The sequence below is a fragment of the Cynara cardunculus genome (genome assembly GCF_001531365.2).
Source record: "Cynara cardunculus var. scolymus isolate 2C chromosome LG 2, CcrdV1, whole genome shotgun sequence".
NCBI classification, from domain to species: Eukaryota; Viridiplantae; Streptophyta; class Magnoliopsida; order Asterales; family Asteraceae; genus Cynara; species Cynara cardunculus.
Genome location: NC_037529.1, coordinates 25,853,230 through 25,870,165, shown reverse-complemented (window position 1 = coordinate 25,870,165; position 16,936 = coordinate 25,853,230).

The following is a 16,936-nucleotide window of genomic DNA, read 5'->3' as shown; positions in this document are numbered from 1 at the left end:
CACCCTTATTTCTTCTTCAAAATCTATGAACTAGTTCGGATGAAGGACCGCAGTCACAACCATCTTATCGAATCCTCATTCATAGTATTATCCATAAAATVTATAGWTTAATTCCAAATGAAGACAGATCAAAAATCATAATCGTCTCAAAATAATATTCTCTATAGTTTTCAACCAACAGTTTTATCATTAAAACCTTTCAAACTCAAGAATAATCTATTCTTTCAATGGTTTCCAAAAACATCATATCTCTTTTTAAATCCTCAAAACAAGATATCATTTCCATAACTGTTTTAAAGAAGCAAATCCCTTCTTTTTCTTTCCCAACACAGTTTTTAATACTCAAATATATAACAATAACACCTTTAAACTATCAAAATAGTTTTACCATCTTTTCTTCAAAACCAACATAAAGACCCAGTAGTTTATATAACAATATATATAAAAGTTTTACTCATAAAAAACTCACCTTAATAATCACAGGTTCTACAGATTATAAACACACAGTAGATCTTTAAGTAGCACAGAATCTTCAAATCACTTTTGTGTATTAATCTTTCTCAAGAATTCCTTCACTGCCACACACTTTATTTTTCTCAAAAAGGGTTCCTTTCTCCAAAAATCAAGATAAGGTATGATCTTATCTTTTTCCTTYTBYATRTAWTTTTCTAACAAAGGCGGTGATGGTTTTATTAAAATAAAACTCTTTGGCGGTGAAADYTTTAACCAATAAAGGTAATTTAGGCGGTGAGTTTTTCATTATAAAATTCATGATTTCTTAACCATGAAGATATAAGTTTTTAAATAATATAATAATATTTCCACCAGAATATCTTATCACAAATATGCACCACCTCATGTATGCTTCACACCACAAGCATATATGTATAAATTACATACATATCATGCCATCTTTTTCACATATATGCATGCACAATATCATGTTCACATTTCACATATATAGTTCACGCACTTCTACTTATATATGCATATTTCACGTAATCCACATAATAAACATGTATAAATTACCTCAACCCAGGTTGTCTAAAACCTGGTTATAACAGAAGAACCATTCACTCCTGTCTTCAAAATGCAAGGCCATCGACCCACCCTATCGAAGGAGGGTTACACCATCAACCGACCACTCTCAAGGGCCATGCTCAGTGTCATTCCAGAGACATCTGAGATCCGCTGAACCTTGAACGCTCTCTGCTGTCCCAGGACCCAAGGGCAGCTACCCCAGAGCGAATAAAGCCGTCCCCAGAACCAAGCGAGGGAGCACAAGAGGCATCTTATTTGGATGATGAAGATGATGATGATGATGATGACACTCATCGTGCCTCCCCCGGCCCTACTCAAACAATTCCCCCACCCACTTCTCAAAGGGCAACCACCACATCTACCCCTGGCGATCAAAGCCAAAGGGGTATTGAACAAGGACGACCCAGTCCACTCCCTACCCAAGCCAGCCATCCAGAGGCCATTCTTCGGGCCTCTAGAGATGAATCAGCTGAGGAACCCCACATTCCATCACCCCTCTCCCAACAGAGAGGTGATGTAGAAATAAGAGCCCCTCCACCTCAAGGCTCGACACAACCTATCACACACACAGAAGCATGTGTTGCTTCTGACATTGATACACCCCAATATCGTTCAGAGCGATCTCCCTTTCTTGCACACCCCCTTCGATATTTGATCTACCGAAGGGGACACACATTCGCTTCACTGACTCGGTCTCTGAAGCTGAGGAAGAGGAAGCCGATGCAGCAACATCACGAGATAGCTCCTCACTTGAGGGCTATCAAGGACATGATGGAAGTCCTTCACGGCCTATATTTTCACAAGGCAATGAAGGCGCCTCAGGAGCAGAGGCTCAACCTGCAGCATCCGTTGCTGCAGGGGTTACCCCCATWGCCGACCTGGTCACAAAGGCCGAGTTCCAAGCCTTTGTTGACTCAGTTATGTGATCTTTGGAAGACCTTAAACTCATCATCTAAGGGATTGTTGACAACCCACCATCAACCAATAACACCACCCTTCAACAATCCTTTGCCATCCTTCAACGACACCTCTCCCATCTTGAAACCCAAACCCGAGACAATACAACACGTCTCCAAATGCTCCAGCAAACCATCACCCAACACCACAAAACCGCCTCCTCCCTTGCCACCCAAAGAAACCAAATCCTCATTCACTCCATCGCCACCCTCACGGCCCAGGCAACTGAGGCCGATGAGAACCTTACCTACATAACCACCCAGCTAAACACCATCCTCTAGAACCTTAACACCCTACCAACCACCATCATCTCCCAAATTCCTCAACAAGCCCCACCTCAAACCACTTCATCAATCGGTGAAACCCTTGCCTCTCTTACCCACCAAATGGCCACCATACAAACCACCCTAACCCAACTCCCTACCACAATACTAGCCCACATCCCCCAGCCTACTTCACCCCCACCTCCCTCTGCAGGCCCATCCTTCGATGCAGCCTTCTCCTCCTTCACTACAGAGGTGAGAAATCTCATCACCAACCTTCCCATTCCTCCATCTACATCCACCACCACTTCCGTGCCATGACAAGCTTCATCATCAAGCACGGAGTTCGCTACCAGAGTGATCTCAGGGATCTGTCCAAGGTACTCATCTCATCATTCAATGAGATCAATGCCAAGTTCGTTGCCAGGTCGGTGGAGCCAACCAATGCGTTGAGGATGAGTCTACTAATACAGCAAGATCGAACAGACTCTCTTTTTCGTGTGATGGAACAACAGCGCAACAAGGATCGGGTGCACACCTTAGCCGATCACATCCGGCTATGGAAGAAGAACAAGACAAGGGCCACCTGCTCATCAAGCCGCCCCCTCAAGAGAAGAAGGCATGAGGATCCAGACCCTGATAACCAGGGTCTTGGTCCTCATGAGGGGGAGAATCAGGCCACCACAACCCAACAAACGGAGTCCGCTGCACCATCACCATCACCCCAAACACAACAACAATCACCATCTACCCAAGCAAGGGAACCAGAGGCTCAGCCCTCTGAAGATGTACAAAATGTACATGTTCCCCTTGCAGCCTCCCCTGAACCCATCGTGTTGAGTTCATCAACCGATGAAAACCCATCCACCCCACCAACAGAAACCAACCCACCTTTTACTCCAAACCTACCATTAACCCCATCACCAACCCCTCGCCAAACACAACCTTTCATGAACCTACCCAATAAACCTGAACAAACACACATCCAACCTTCACCTCAACATCCTCAACCCCAGACACAACCCGATGAACCTTCACCATCCCAAAAAGAGCCAACCCAAGAAACCATCCCATTGCCAACCGAAACAACCCACTACCCAAACACAACCCCCAACCGATACACAACCCATCACCCAAACTCAAACCCCAATTGAACCAACCACGATGCAAGCGGACATTCCTTCTTCGTCAAGGAAAACTCCGCAGAGCCTAGTCGATGAAATAATCCAGAACATGGAGTCGCTGAGGAGACGTCCAGAGCTGCCATCCAGGGAACCCATAATGATGGAAAATATCCATCAATACTTGTATCTCGACCGCGATGAAGGTTTGAGTCTCAATCCTCCGGTTCTATTGCCAGAATCCATGGACCTCCTACACCATAGGTTCATTAGACAGACCACCCAAGCACCACAAGCCGTCTTATCAAACAATGGGATAAGGAGGGTAATGGACCTAAAAGTGAGGACCTTCGTCAACAGAGCCATAAGATACATCGAGTACATAGTGGAAAGAGCACATGGTCAAAACAGCGTGTTCAATGATAATGACTTGATCAACCTCAATCCCTATGACTTGATCGAACTTTATGCATACACGGCTCAGCGACAGAATCATGGCATCAGATTTGGGATGGCAAATAGAATAGTTGTGAAGACAATGGAGACCCTGGTGAAGCATCAAGCCAAGAGTGATTTTCAAATTGCTCTCACTTAGGCATCGAAAGACTCTCCTACGCTCCACCAAATGAAGACTCCCCTGGCCTGCAAGAGAAGAGATCTGCCTTAGTCTTAACTCAACCCGAGCTTGGACTTGTCTACAAGAATGAGTTCGGGGTAAAGAAATTCTTTTGACTAACTGAGGCATTCAAGTATTCAACTGATACACTTCAATGGTTTCAGAAAGTCATTAGAGAGAGACTTGGTAGAAATCATGTGCCAAGAGAAGATGGAAATCAACTCATTCATGAGATATCAACAGTCATCGGCTATCGAATACTGCTTCTGTGCTTCTGGGATTTTTCTCAAGGTAGTTCATGATGAGTTGTAAATTTTTGCCTTAATATGATGTCTTTTGCTTCCAATACTGTAAGAATTCATCATCCAATGAAAATTTGGAATTTGATGCTTTTCTATTAGATTAGTCTTTGTTCTTCAAAATTGTTCCTAGATTAGTTTATGTTTRTTCTTTCATTACTTAGGGGGAGATTGTTAGACCCCATAATCCATAAAGTGTAAATGTAATGAAAAACAATAAGTGATGAAGAACCAGAAGACCGATGAAGACAACAAGGCAGTATTGACCAACTCTAGAGAACAACCAGAGATGCGATGGAAAAAGCATCTTCATCACCCCTCTGGTCAACAACACTTAGAGTTTTCTTCAGCAATTCAACCAGAGGCATACGATGAAGATCTGAAGATAAGGTTGATTCATCATCCCATGAAAGACAGCTGGAGATGACAAGTCGACAGCTGGATTTCAAGTTTATCTTAAGTTTATAGCTTATCTATAGTTTAGATAAACATTATCTGTTAATAGAAGATTAGCTAAATAGTCTCACTAGATAGTTATCTTCTAATTAACTTACTAGTATAAATAGGTGATTAGGCCTATTGTATAAAATGTCGCTTTTACGTTTTTCTTATTAATAAAGTGAAACCTTTGACAATCAAGATTGTTCTTTAATGTTCATAATTTATTCTTAAGTCTTCATCACTTTCTTCATTAAAACACTATAATTTGGTTATTCTTAACTTTATTATTAGTGTTATTGAGAGATCTGGGATCAACATTTATTATGTGAATTAATTGATTTCATGGATACATGCTTACATGAATTTAAGATGTTGGTATGTGTATTTTATGCATGATAATATATGCATAATATGTGGATGCATATATATATATATGATGTAAATATGTGCATGATATTAATATGTGCATGTGTGTGCATGAGTTTTTTTTACATGAATGGGTGGTTTCTGAATTATGTATGCATGCCATATATGGGTATGTATGTGGGTAGAGGCTTGTGTAGCAAACTTTCAAAATATGGAAAGTATAAATATAGTGGCTTGAGAAGAGGAAAAAATTTATTACCTCTTTGAGATTTTGGGAGAATTAGAGAGAAGAGTTGTTCGGAGATCTTTTAGTCTTGCATTCATCTTCTTTAAATCAAGTACTTGCATAGAGATGAGTGATTCCAAAGCTCTTTTATATATAAATTTTGTTGCTGGTTTTGATGAATGCTACATATTATTTTGAAAAATCATATATCCAATTTGGGTCCTTATCCGAACAAAGAGGTGACCGGATTAAGTGTATGTCGAACATAGTGTTGTGCGGATTTGGGAGTTCGTGATTTTTGAATTATGTAAACCGGACAAGGGTTTTAAACAGAGAAGTAGGAATACGATCAAGGCTGCCCGATTTAATTATAGTCCAAAATAATGTAATGTTCAGTTTAGATATAAATCGGACAAGGCTTGATCGGGGTAATGATAAGTTTGTCCGGACTTGAAAATCGGACAATTGAATTTGAATTGTCCGGATTTATAAATCGGACAAGGGGTCATGAGTTGTCCGGATTTGTAAATCGAACAAGGGGACATGTGTTGTTCGGATAACCTGTCCAGATAACCAAACCGGATGATTGTTTTTGGTACAAAAATGTATAAGTATTGGAATCTTTGGAATTTTCACAGTTTAATAATTATTATTGGGTTTAAATATGTTATTATGAAAATGGATATTTTATATATTTTAAAATGAAAAGTTATGTTTCTACCAAGCGTGGTGACGTAAGTCTGTTTTGGTATGAAACTATACTTTGGGAAATGATTCTACCAAGCATGGTGACGTAACTCTGTTTTGGTATGAAACTATATTTTGGGAAATGTTCCTACCAAGCATGGTGATATAAGTATGTTTTGGTATGGAACTGGATTTTTGGAAATGTTTCTACCAAGCATGGTGACGCCTGTCTGTTTTGGTATGAAACCTGTTTTAAGAAGTAGTTCCCTCAGACATGGTGACATTTGTCTGTTCTGACTTGAAACTGGGTAATGGGTACTTTCAAACGTGGTGACTTATGTTTGTTCTGATATGTAGCCCTGTTTTGATAGAGGAATAAGGGTGACATATCAAGGAGAGGTGTACCGTGGAATAAGGGAGGCATTGTCATATGTGGATATTATTATTATAACTCTTATTATTAACACAAATTAGATATATAATAACTTTTAATCATCATTTATTTGTGACTTGATGAATTCGAGATATTAATCTTGTTAGAAATAATAATTTAGATGTTATTGAGAAGGGGAAAATGGTTTGTCATAAAAGGCAATTATTGCATAAAACTTTCTATTAAAATTGTTATACATACAGAGGAGTTCTGGTCTTCTAAACTAGAGAGACTCTAGCCCGTTGAGTCAGAGGGGATTTGGCCCGTAGTGTTAGAATTCCATTTTGGAACTCTGGATTTTTGAATAGGTGTATTTGCATCAAGAATTGATATCAATAAGTTGATCATATTATTCATGATATTGAGAACTGTAATATTTGACTGAAATGTAAATATTTCTAGGTAAAGTTATTTTATCATACTTTTTGTGTTTATCACCCTGCATATGCAAAGAAGGGATTTACTCACTAGACCCTTCTGGTCTAACCCTCATTTTCTGTTTTAAAGATATGCAATACAGTAACTGCAGGGTCCATGGATATTAAGGGGAAGGGAAAAATGTGATTATTTTCTTTACTTGATATCTGCTTTTGAAGATCTGCATGAGATTGTTTATTTTGGAAGATACATGTTGTTATACATGTGATAGTACAAGATTTTATTTTGGAATTTTTCATTTGTAGATTCTGTACATATAAGAATCCTTGTACTAGTGGGAATATTGTGGTGCAAACTGTATTTCTATACAATGAAATTTGTGTTATATGCAAATATGGTGTTTGGGTTGTTACAAAAGGAAAGAGGATCATCAACTTCATCATCATCATCATCATCATCATCATCATCATCATCATCATCATCATCATCATCATATTCATCTTCCTTATCACCAACATTAGTTGTAGAGGTGATAGGAGGGTCTTTAGCATCAGCTTTGATGGCATCATCATTTTCCTCTACTTCGGCTTCACAGGATGTGATGGCATCTACAACTTCAGCTTCAGCTTCATTCGCTTCAACTCTTTCATCATAAGCATCAGCATCAACAGGTGTTGTAGGGACAACAGGAGCATCTTGAGGTAAGTCTTTCTCCCCCTCTTTGTCATCAACAATACGAGAAGTGAGTTTATCAAGACTGTTGGCAATAAGATCCAATCGCTGCTCAAATTCAGCCAGTGTTTGACCAGTGTTTGAGTTTGAAGAACACCAAGCTCAAGTACTTAATCCAACGAATGTCTATCAACTTTTGTGAAGGAAGGTGCAGAAACTGGCACTGGACGCTGAAGAAGATTTAGCATTTGCTGCATCAGCTCATCATGCCAGGTAACCTGAGCTTGCACTTCATCGGCCTTGAGAGAGAGAGTAAAGATGGCCTCAACATTGGTGCGTACATCGCCTTGCACCGCAGATAGAAAATCTTTTACCTCATTGACTTCAGCTTTTACAACAGAGAGATCAGAAGAGAGGTCTTCCTTGATAGGCATGTCTTGGTGGACTCCCATCATTTTGTCCAAGATAGTGGCTACCTCTGGGAGTAGAGGTTTGACATCTTCAGCCATGTTGTAATCAACTTCCATGATTGAAGATTCTTCATCAAGAGGACCTAAAAAAAAATTTGAGCAAAAGGTAGCTCTTGGTTAGAAGAAATGAAAGAGTAGGATGATGGTTGAGTACTTGAGGGGTCATCAGCACCATCTAAAGGGTTGATGTTGGTTCTCTCTTGGTTGCCCTCGAGTGAATAGGCTTCTGGTGACTGAGGTATCTCGAGAGGAGCGACCTCAGTTACTGTGGTGATTGTTTCATCACTAGTGAAAACAATCATTGATGAATCACCAGCATGTGTTGAGACCAAAGAAGGAAGAGAAGAGAATATGGTTGAGAGTGGTGTAAGTGGTTGTTTAGTAGTGGCTACGCTGATATTCACACATTCAGTGACTTGGGTCACTAAGGCGGTTCAAAAAGGAGCCACATGTAAGACAGTGACTGAAGAAATCATTGAAGAGCTAGGTGGGGTTATAGCAGAAGTTTCCTCAAGGGTAAGTCTTGTTTCAATGACTGAAACTTGTTGATAGGTAACAACCAAGGATGTGGGTATCCCCTTTTTGGCTTTCTTGGCACTCGATGGAGAACCAAGAGTACTTTAGAGGAGGTTCTTTTAGAAGAGAAGGTGGTGGTGTTTGGGATAGACTGAGGGGGGTTTGCCTTAGTCTTGACCACCGGATAAAGGGAAGAAAGAAATACATACATAGTTGGAGAATATGAAAAAGTACTGCAATGTATGCTACGCGAGGTGTCCAAAAGAGAGCAAAGTGCAACATCTGCAGGCTTAGACTTATGGTCCAAGATTCCAGACCCAAGCCTGCAAATGGGCATGTTTTCTTCTGTGGGGTATTTGTTGCTAAAGATCTTAGCAAATGCCATGCACAGGAATCTGCTGTAGATACTACCTTTTCCATTTGGCGCTTGTTCAACTTCAGCACCAAGTATTTAAAGATAATGCCAGCAAAGTCGATTGGTCTCTAGCAAATGATAGAAATGCCAATGTTTGATGCAACTCTGGACGCTTGGTCTTGTCCACCATTCTTGTAATATTTGGCTCTAGTTTCTAAATTGATCTAATACTAATAATTTGGTAATGGAAAGTTCGGGGTTAGTTTTTGGCATTCAATGGTCGAAGAGAAATCGACCTATGGTTCTTTATCTATAATTATGTTTGAGTAATGTAATTATATATATATAGATGTGTGTGTGTGTGTGTGTGTGTGTGTGTGTGAATTATTATGACATGGAAAGGTGCATGGTAAGCACACATCTTTTTCCCCTTTCTGTTTCCAAAGTCGGTTGTGTACGTGCTATAAATAGAGAGTACAAGGGAAAGGGAAAAGGTTTATTGATTTTGTGGAATATCTCTAATTTTCTTTGGAAAGAGTTTGGAAGATCATGAAGCAGAAACAAATTTTAAAGCCAATTCAAAGGCTCAGGTGAGTTATATGTTGCTTTGGATATCTACATGTTTTGATATCATTGTGTAATTCGACAAACATGCTAGTATATGTGTTTAAGAAAGATTTAAAATGTAATATTACTGTGTTCTATCGCCTGTATAAACCTCAAGAACAGAACTCACCGGATGAGGCCTCTCATCGAAAAAAGCGTTGTCCGGATGAGACCCTCTACCGGTCAAGCAAGTGTCCGGGTACGTGTCGTCGGTCAAAGCGTTTACCAGATGTATACCTTCACCGGACAAGGAAATGTATGGATAGACCTCTCCTTCGATTAAAGAGTTGTCCGGATAGGAATCAACACCGGACAATGCAATGTCCGGACATAATCGTTTAACCCTCATCGAATATAGTGCTGACCAGACAAGATTAAGTCGTCCAGAAATCCTCCTCTCCATACATAGTGTTGTCCGGACAGGGATAAGAATTTCACAATAATCTCTCTAGTACGATAGATGAAATGGCGGTGCAACCGCGAAGGATGAAATGGCGGTGCAACCGCGAAGGATGAAATGGCGGTGTAACCGCGAAAGAAGAAATGGCAGTGTAATCGCGGTAGAGGAAATGACGGCATAACCACGAAAATGAATGATGGAATGTTATATAATGATCCAGGTTTGATATGTCTTGGATTTTGAAATAAGTTATGTTTTTTATTAGGAAAATATACTCACTAGACCTTTTGGTCTAACGCTCAATTATTGGACTAATCTGTTTTACAGGTCGTCCATCATCTCAGGATAAAGGCAAGGGAAAAATGTGAAAAAGTGTTATTGAGATTAAAGTGTAGTAACTGATAAAGTTTTTGTTAATGCATACATTCTTTTGTCATGTAAACATAAATTTGGAATATGCTATGATTATTATGATGATGTATGAGTACATTATGTGAATTTATATCATTATTTGCCTGGTGGGTTGTTTCATTTGGTATCAGAGCCTAATTTAAGGGATCTAGATATTTTTCTTGATAATTAGGCTTAAAACTAGAGGTGTGGAATATGTGATAATAGGTTTCATTGGGACTATGAACATGGGAATATGTTATAGTTGAACCTATTATGATGTTAAGTATGATAAAGTTAGATTACATGTGGTTGATGTAATCTTGAGTTACAAATACTTGACCCATGGGTAAACATGTTATCACACTTTTGTATGTAAATAGCCGTATGTGTTTATTGTGACAGAAAGGACGTTAAAGTAATACAAATACTAAGAAAAGATGGCGGATAATCTTAATCTATCTGGAAGGACTTCTACTGGCCATGGAAGAGGTCGGGGAAGAGGAATGATAAACAGAGAAGAGGATCCAGAAAATGCTATGACTATTGAAACACGAAGTCGAAGTCGGGGATGGGGAAGGGGAAGAAATACTTAACAAGAAACTCAAATGGAACAGAAATTATTAGCGCAAGAAAGTTCTATGTCAGGCCATGGAAGGGGCAGAGCATGGGGTAGAGGTCATGCTCATGACCCTAGTTACATTACACAGGAAATGTTGGCAGCTGAACTGGGAAAATTTTAGGAAAGTTTGGTAAATTTTCTAAGACGTTCTGCACAGAATAATCTAGAAGGAGTAAGGGATCCAATTTATCAGGAAGAAGCCGGAGCTAGTACACCGACAACAAATACATATGTACCCCCTACTTCGTCGTCAATACAAAAAGAAGGGGATATCAAGATGTTTCTTTCTTGTAAACCCCCTAAGTTTTCCGAAGAACGTGACCCTGTTAAAGCCATGTGTTGGCTTAAAAAAATTGAATTAAGTGTGCATACCAGTAAAAGTGTAGAAGAGGATAAAGTAATGTTTGTCGTATCTAGGTTGCAGTCAAGTGCACTATAATGGTGGGAAATTCTGTCAAGTTCAGATCTGAATATTCTGAAGACCATGTTGTGGGAGGAATTTGTGGTAAATTTTAAAATTCAATATTATTATGAAGCTGATGTGCGAAAGCTAGAGGATGATTTCCTTCATTTGGAACAGGATAATATGTCGGTTCGTCAGTATACGGAGATTTTTATGGAACAGTCTCGGTTTGCTGAAGCATATATCGCAACTGAAAGCAGTAAAGTTAGGAAGTGTATTTGAGGTTTGGAGTCTAATCTTCGAAAACATGTGATATCCAGAAACCCAACTACATTTCAGGCAGCGGTTGATGCTGCAGAAATCCTAGAACAGGATATCAATCACCAACCACAAGAAAAGGTTGGGGATAAAAGGAAAGAAGAAATTGTAGCCACCAATTTTCGTAGACCAAGGTTTACACAAAATCTGAATCGACCAATCTCAAGGTTTGCTGATACAGCATGTGCGCGATGCCATAAAGTACACCAACGAAATTGCAATACAGAGTCAAGAACATGTTATAAATGTCAGAAGTCGGGGCTTATAGCTTGAGATTCTCGAATGATACGAAGATGCTTTATGTGCAATTCCTCTCAGCATGTAAACGTTTATTGTCCGCAAGCTAAGGGACGAGAATCTAGTTTTGTCGGGGGCCGAGGATCTGGTTATGTTAGATCCAGTCGTGGGCTGACAGTTAATCGTAATATTTCAAGTGGTCGTGGAGAAATAAGATGTGGCTATGGCTAGAGGACGAGCCTTTCAAATGACAAGAGGCGAGGCAGAAGAACATCCTGAAGTGGTGACAGGTACACTCTTTGTCAATTCATTATGTGCCAAAGTTTTATTTGATTCTGGTGCAAACTGTTCTTTCGTATCACCATCATCTGTTAGTTGCGCACACTTAGAATCTAAAGTTTTAGATGAGGTGTTGGTAATAGAAACAACAAACGATAGTGAAGTGTCAGTTAAGAAAATGATTGATAATTGTTCCGTAAACGTAGAAGAGTGTGAGGTACCCATACAATTATTTCCTATATCCTTAATAGAGTTTGATATAATCGTGGGCATGGACTGGTTGGCTAAAAATCAAGCTAATATAGTCTACAATGAAAATATGATTCATATAGATTTACTGGGGAAGGGACTGGTTATAATCTATGGTGACAGGCAGGATCGTTATTCTAGCCTTATCTCCGTTTTAAAAACTCATAAGTATGTGTAGACATGATGTGTTAGTTTTCTTGCTTATGCAATTGATATGAAAAAATAAAAGAAAAAGATGGAGGATATTCCAATTGTAACAGAGTTTCCAAAAGTTTTTCCCGAATAATTGACAAGTTTACCTCCTGATCGATCAATAGAATTTCAGATTGAGTTATTGCCGGGAGCAGCGCCAGTTGCACGTACATCAATGAGAATGTGCATTAATTTCCAGGAATTGAATAAATTAACGATAAAAAATAAGTATCCTCTTCCAAGAATTGATGATTTTTCTGATCAATTGGTCGCTACTTACTTTTCAAAGATTAATTTACGATCCGGTTATTATCAATTGAAGATTCAGGACGAAGATGTGTCAAAAATGACAGTTCGTACACGTTATGGACACTATGAATTCTTGGTTATGCCCTTTGGACTTACAAATGTACCTGCACCATTTATGAATATGATGAATAGAGTGTGTCGCTCATATCTTGATAAATTTGTGATTATCTTCATTGATGATATTCTGATATACTCTTGATCAGAAGAAGAGCATACTCACCATTTACGACTACTTTTGGAATTATTGAAACAAGAAAAGTTGTATGCAAAGATGTCAAAATGTGAGTTTTGGTTCCGAGAGGTTTAGTTTCTGGGCCATGTTATTTTAGAAATGGGTATTAAGCTATATCTTTTTTAAAATTGAAGACACTGAAAAATGGGAAGTGCCGAAGACCCCAACCGAAATCAGAAGTTTTCTTTCGTTGGCAGGGTATTATCTCAAGTTTATACAAGACTTCTCTCGTATAGCTACTCCATTAACCAAGTTGACAAAGAATAATGTAAAGTATGAATGGGAAGAGGTTCAAGATCAAGCTTTCTAAATGTTAAAGGACAAATTATGCAGTGCGCCAATTCTATCTTTGCCAAATGAAATGGAAGATTTTATGGTTTATAGTGATGCCTTGAAGATGGGTTTGGGTAGCGTGTTGATGCAACGTGGGAAGGTAATTGCTTATGCTTCAAGACAGTTATACGATCATGAAAAGCAGTATCCTACTCATGATATGGAATTAACAGTAGAAGTGTTCGCTTTAAAGATATTGAGGCATTACTTATATGGAACGAAATGTCAAATTTTCACAGATCATAAGATTCTACAACATTTGTTCCATCAGAAAGATTTGAACATGCGCCAAAGACGATGGTTAGAATTGGTTACTGATTATGATTGTGAAATATTGTACCATCCGGGAAAAGTAAAAGTGGTAGCTGATGCTTTAAGCCATCAAGAGAAAAGTGGTACCATCAAAGTTATAGCCTTAAGRGTTGAATTATTACCAAGTATTCAAGAAGAGTTGCAAGAATTTCAATGTGAAGCTATGAAAGAGGATAAAATTAAACAAGAAAGGCTTGGTGGAATGGTATCTAAAATTGTAAAGAATGGCAGGGGATTATGGAGTTTTCAAAACAGAACTTGGGTACCGTGTTATTGTAATCTTAGAGAACGTATTTTAAGTGAAGCGTACAACTCACATTTTGCTATCCACCCGGGTACAAACAAAATGTATCGGGATATGAAACAGTATTATTGGTGGCCGGGCATGAAGAAAGATATAGCCAAACATGTTGAGAGCAGAGAATGAAATGTTTACAGGTGAAGATATAACACCAACATCCGTATGGTAAGTTGCAGTCTTTAGAAATTCCGATCTGGAAATATGATCACATTACTATGGATTTCAAAACCAAATTACCAAGAACACCGAGAGGTTATGATTCCATATGGGTGGTTGTGGATCAGTTATCCAAGTCTGCTCACTTCCTACCAATGAAAGAATCGTATTCAATGGATAAGTTGGCAAACCTGTATATTGATGAGGTTGTGACACGTTATAATGTTCCATTATCAATAACTTCTGATCAAGACAGTCAATCCACTTCTAATTTTTGGAGGAGTTTCCAAAGAGAGATGGGTTCACATATTAAGTTAAGTACAACTTATCATCCTCAAACGGATGGACAAAGCGAAAGAACTATCCATACAATAGAAGATATGCTAAGAGCTTGTGTTATTGATTTTGGGGGATCATGGGATAATCATTTGGCTTTGGTAGAATCCGCTTACAATAACAATTATCATTCAAGTATTCAAGCTACACCTTTTGAGGTTTTGTATGGACGAATATGTCGAACTCCTTTATGTTGGAATGAGATAGGTGAGAAACAGTTAGCTGGGGCTGAGTTAGTGCAGCAAACAGCGGATAAAGTTTGCCAAATCCAGGAACGAATGAAAGTGGCTCAAGATCGACAAAGAAGTTATACAGATAAACGCAGGAAGCCGATTGAATTCCAAATTAGAGATAGAGTAAAGTTAAAGGTGTCACCGTGGAAAGGGGTATTATGCTTTGAAAATAAAGGAAAGTTAAGTCCAAGGTATATTGGTCCCTTTCCTATCATTGGAAAATTTAGGGAGGTGGCTTACAAACTAGAACTTTAATTGGAGTTAAGTGGTATTCATAACAATTTTCAAGTGTCAAATTTAAGAAAGTGTTTAGCAAAATCTAGATATAGTTGTGCCTTTACCAAAAATTAAAATTGATGAGAAATTATGTTTTGAAGAAACCCCTGAAGCTATTACTGACTTCAAGGTAAAGAAGCTGTGGAATAAAAAGTTCAGGTTGGTAAAAGTCCAATGGCGTTATCATAAAGAGCTGGATGCCACCTGGGAATCAGAGACAGGGATGCGGATGAAATATCCTTATCTGTTTACTTAGTGGAATTTCGAGACGAAATTCTTTTAAGGTGGGGATATTGTAATATTCAGTTCAGTTTCTAAATTGATCTGATACTAATATAATTTTGTAATGGAAAGTTCGGGGTTAGTTTTTGGCATTCAAGGGTTGAAGAGAAATCGACCTATGGTTCTTTTTGACTAATGTAATTATAAATATATATATATATATATAAATATATATATATATGGATATATATATATATATGTGTGTGTGTGTGTGTGTGCATGTGTGAATTATTATGATAGGGAAAGGTGCATGGTAAGGACACATCTTTTTCCCCTTTCTGTTTCCGAAGTCGGCTGTGTACTTGCTATAAATAGCAAGTACAAGTGAAAGGGAAAAGGTTCACTGATTTTCGAGAATATCTCTAATTTTCTTTGGAATGAGTTCCGAAGATCATAAAGCATAAGCAAATTTTAAAGCCAATTCAAAGACTCAGGTGAGTTATATGTTGCTTTGGATATCTACATGTGTTGATATCATTGTATAATTCGATAAAAACGATAGTATATGTGTTTAAGAGAGATTTAAAATGTAATATTATTGCTTTCTGTCACCTGTATAAACCTCAAGAACAGAACTCACTGGACAAAGCAGTGTACGGATGAGGTCTATCATCAAACAAAGCGTTGTCTGGATGAGACACTATACCGGTCAAGCAAGTGTCCGGATACATGTCACCGGTCAAAGCGTTTACCAGCTGTATACCTTCACCAAACAAGGCAATACATGGACAGACCTCTCCTTCGATTAAAGAGTTTCCTAGATAGGAATCAACATCGGGCAAGGCAATGTCCGAACATAATCATATAATCCTCACCGAATATAGTGTTGACCGGAAAAGATTAAGTCGTCCGAAAATCCTCTTCTTCGGACATAGTGTTGTCCGGACAGGGATAGGAATTTCATAGTAATCTTTCTAGTACGATAGATGAAATAACGGCGTAACCACGATAGATGAAATGGCGGTGTAACCACGATAGAGGAAATAGTAGTGTAACCGCAGTTGAGGAAACAACGATATAACCGCGATAAATGAATGATGGAATACTATATTAAGATCCAGGTTTGATATGTCTTGGAGTTTGAAATAAGTTATGTTTTATATAAGGAAAATATACTCACTTGACTTTTTGGTCTAACGCTCAATTATTGGAATAATCTGTTTCGCAAATCATCCATCATCTAAGGATAAAGGCAAGGGAAAAATGTAAATAAGTGTTATTAAGATAAAAGTGTTGTAACTGATAAAGTTTTTGTTAATCCATAATTTCTCTTGTCGTGTAAACATAAATTTGGAATATGCTATGATCATTATAATGATGTATGAGTATATTATGTGAATTTATATCGTTATTTGCTTGGTGGGTTGTTTCACGTCTTGCCTCCCACTGGACGAAATGGGAAAACATTGTTGGTCCCATAAGGGTCTACAAGAAGAGAAACAGTTTGTAAAAGGGGGGGATGAATACAAACACAGTATTTTCAAATATAAAATATATATTGATAGAGAAGATCAATACAGATTTTACATGATTGTTTGTGGAAAGATAAGGTAATAAAAACCTATCTAAACAATCTTTGGTTACACACAAAGCTTTAGCAAATACAAGAAAAGAGATTGCTAAAAGAAA